We start from the raw sequence: 3,900 nt of genomic DNA on the forward strand, positions 1-3,900 counted from the left end.
ATGCCTACACTATATGGAGATTTCTTGAGGAAAGATTTCCAAACTATTCCTTGCAAAACTTAGATGAAATTCTTCATAAGTCTATTGCCTTGAATAAGATGAATTATAGTGATCCTATGTTTGGTGATTGTCTATTTGAACTTACCAATCTCATGTGTGCCAAAGGAGATGTTGGAGTCATTAGCAATATCATATCCGAAGCTATTAGAATTCATAAAGGTGACCATTGTGATGATCATTTATCTAATGAATTACCCTCTCTAGGAATTGATCAAATACAAGACGATGTTGAACATGGATACTATGATGAGGATGATGATAGTGACAGTGATCTTGACGATGCGATGAGACACTTTGGTCTTATGGCTAATCTTCGTGGCTACATGGCTGGAGGAAAGGAATGTGTTCTTGATAGTGGATGTACTGATCATATGACCGGAGACAAAGATATGTTTCGTGAGCTTGCTGAAAACGATGGCCCTCGAAAGTATGTCACTTTTGGTGATAACTCAAAGGGTAAGGTGGTTGGCCTCCGTAAGGTGGCCATCTCACATGATAGCTCCATACAAAATGTCATGCTCGTTGAATCTCTTGGGTACAATTTACTTTCAGTATCTAGACTTGCTGATTTCGGTCTCAATGTCCTATTTACTGAAGTAGACTGCCAAGTGTTTCGAAGAGACAATCATAAAATGGTCTTTACCGGTATATGTAGAGGTGATCTTTACATTGTTTATTTCACTAAAAAGGATCAACCTAGAACTTTCTTAATTGCTAAATCCTCTAAAGGCTGGCTGTGGCATAGAAGGCTAGGTCATGTGGGCATGCGGAATCTTGATAAGCTTATTAAAGGTGATCATATCCTTGGAGTAAAAGATGTCATATTTGACAAGGATAGACTTTGTAGTGCTTGTCAGGCGGGAAAACAAGTTGGAGGGAGTCACCCCATGAAGAACATCATGACCATGAGAAGACCGCTCGAACTACTTCACATGGATCTCTTTGGTCCCAATGCCTACAAGAGTCCCGGTGGTAACTCATTTGGTCTGGTCACAGTCGATGATTTTTCAAGATTTACGTGGGTGTTCTTTCTTGATGATAAATCACATGTCCAAAAGATCTTCAAAAACTTTGCTAGGAAGGCCCAAAATCAATTTGACATGAAGATCAAGAAGGTTCGAAGCGACAATGAAACGGAGTTCAAGAACGCAAATGTGGATACCTTTGTTGACGAAGAGGGGATTTCACATGAGTTCTCGGCTATGTACACACCTCAACAAAATGGAGTTGTTGAGAGGAAGAACCAGACTCTTATTGAGATGGCAAGAACGATGCTTGATGATTACAAGACTCCAAAACACTTTTGGGCGGAAGCGGTTGAGACAACTTGTCATGCAACAAATCGCTTGTATCTTCACAAGCTACTCGGCAAGACGGCATACGAGCTCCTCACCAGTAACAAACCCCAAGTTGGATACTTTTGAGTATTCAGCTCAAAGTGCTACATTCTTGATAAGCATCGTCGTTCTAAATTTGCTCCTAAATCTCATGAAGGTTTCCTACTTAGTTATGGCTCAAACTCTCACACTTACCGTGTCTACAACAATTTCACCCGAAAGTTTGAAGAGATGGTAGATGTGAAGTTTGATGAATCTAACGACTCGCAAGTAGAGCAATTGCCAATTGATGTAGGAGATAAAGACCCTTCAAAAGCAATCCAAGACTTGTCTATTGGCAAGATTCGTCCAACGGAGGTGAAGGAGAGTACCTCGTCCGTCCAAGTGGAAGCTTCCACCTCACGACAAGGTGAACCAAGAGTTGATACGAAAGCATCCACAAGTGGGACACACCAAGATGAAGAAAACGAGGAAGTACACCAAGATGAACATCAACAACCTCCTTCTCCACCACGACAAGAGAACGACAACATCAACAATGAAGAAGGCCAAGAAGAAGAACAAGATGAAGAGGATGTTTCACCCCGAGCCAAGCAAAAGCTCCCACGAGTTCGAGCAAGAGTCGCCAAAGACCATCCCGTCGAGCAAATCTACAATGATATCCAAACCAGGAGAATCACTCACTCTAAAACTCGTTTGGCTAATTTTTGTGAACATTATTCATTCATCTCTAGCATTGAACCTATGAAGGTTGAAGAAGCATTAGAAGATCCAGATTGGATAAACGCCATGCAGAAGAGCTACACAACTTTGAGATAAATCAAGTGTGGACATTGGTTGAGAAGCCCGACAACAACCACAACATCATCGGTACCAAATGGGTGTTTCACAACAAGCAAGATGAAGATGGACAAGTTGTTCGCAACAAAGCACGTCTAGTCGCCCAAGGCTGCACTCAAGTCGAAGGTATGGACTATGGTGAGACATATTCCCCCGTTGCTAGACTTGAGTCCATTCGCATCTTACTAGCTTATGCTAATCACCATGATATCACCTTGTACCAAGTGGACATTAAAAGTGCTTTTTTAAATGGTAAAATTGAGGAGGAAGTTTATGTTAAGCAACCTCTCGGCTTTGTCAATCCTAAGAAACCTAATCATGTTTACAAACTTCACAAAGCTCTTTATGGTCTTAAACAAGCTCCTAGAGCATGGTATAAATGCTTGACCAAGTTCCTTATTGAAAAAGGCTTTGAAATTGGAAAAATAGATTCTACTCTTTTTACTAAAAGGGTTAATGGAGAACTATTTGTGTGCCAAATTTATGTTGATGATATAATATTTGGTTCGACTAACCCTCATTTTAGTGAGAAGTTTGGAAAGCTAATGTTGGAGAAGTTTGAGATGTCTATGATGAGTGAACTAAAATTCTTTCTTGGTTTGCAAATCAAACAAACTAAGGAAGGTACCTTTGTCTCTCAAACAAAGTACACCAAGGACTTATTCAAGAAGTTCAACATGCAAGAATGCAAAGGTATGACTACACCCATGCCTACTAGTGGACATCTTGATTTGACCAAAGATGGTGAGGCGGTTGATCAAAAGGTTTACCGCTCCATGATTGGCTCATTGTTATATCTATGTGCCTCTCGTCCCGATATTATGCTAAGTGTGCATGTGTGCACGATATCAAACGGCTCCTAAAGAATGTCATCTTAAGGCTGTGAAAAGGATAGTGAGATACTTAATACACACACCAAATTTTGGCATTTTCTATCCTAAGAGGTCTTCTTTCAATCTTGTTGGTTACTCCAATTCGGACTATGCCGGAGACAAGGTTGATAGAAAGTCCACTTCGGGTACTTGTAAATTTCTTGGTAGATCTCTTGTGTCTTGGTCTTCCAAGAAACAAAACTTGGTATCCTTATCCACCGCCGAAGCGGAATACATTGCCGCCGGTTCATGTTGTGCTCAATTACTTTGGATGACCCAAACTCTTAAAGATTATGGGATATATGTGAAACATGTTCCATTGCTTTGTGACAATGAAAGTGCTATCAAGATTGATCACAATCCCGTGCAACATTCTCGAACTAAGCATATTGAAGTTCGTCATCATTTCATTCGAGATCACGTTGCCAAAGGGGACATTGATCTTAAGCATGTTCGTACCGATAAGCAATTGGCAGATATATTCACCAAACCGCTTGATGAGAAAGTCTTTTGCATTTGAGAGGTGAATTGAACATCATTGATGCTTCAAACTTGGAGTAGAAACTCCATTTGGATACATGCAAGGCATGAGCCGTTGACTATTCCTTGATATTTATTTCATGATGCTATTTATATGTCTTGGATATACTTGCATCCTTGCATGCTACCTAACCCTTGTAGGTACTTGGATGAATCTAAATCCATGAGATTGTAACTCACTCATATCTTGAGCAATCTCTACATCACCAAGTCTCTACACAATGGTGGTTGAAGTCAAGGAAGCACGAAAC

The sequence above is a fragment of the Triticum aestivum genome, chromosome 3A (genome assembly GCF_018294505.1).
Source record: "Triticum aestivum cultivar Chinese Spring chromosome 3A, IWGSC CS RefSeq v2.1, whole genome shotgun sequence".
Lineage (NCBI taxonomy): Eukaryota > Viridiplantae > Streptophyta > Magnoliopsida > Poales > Poaceae > Triticum > Triticum aestivum.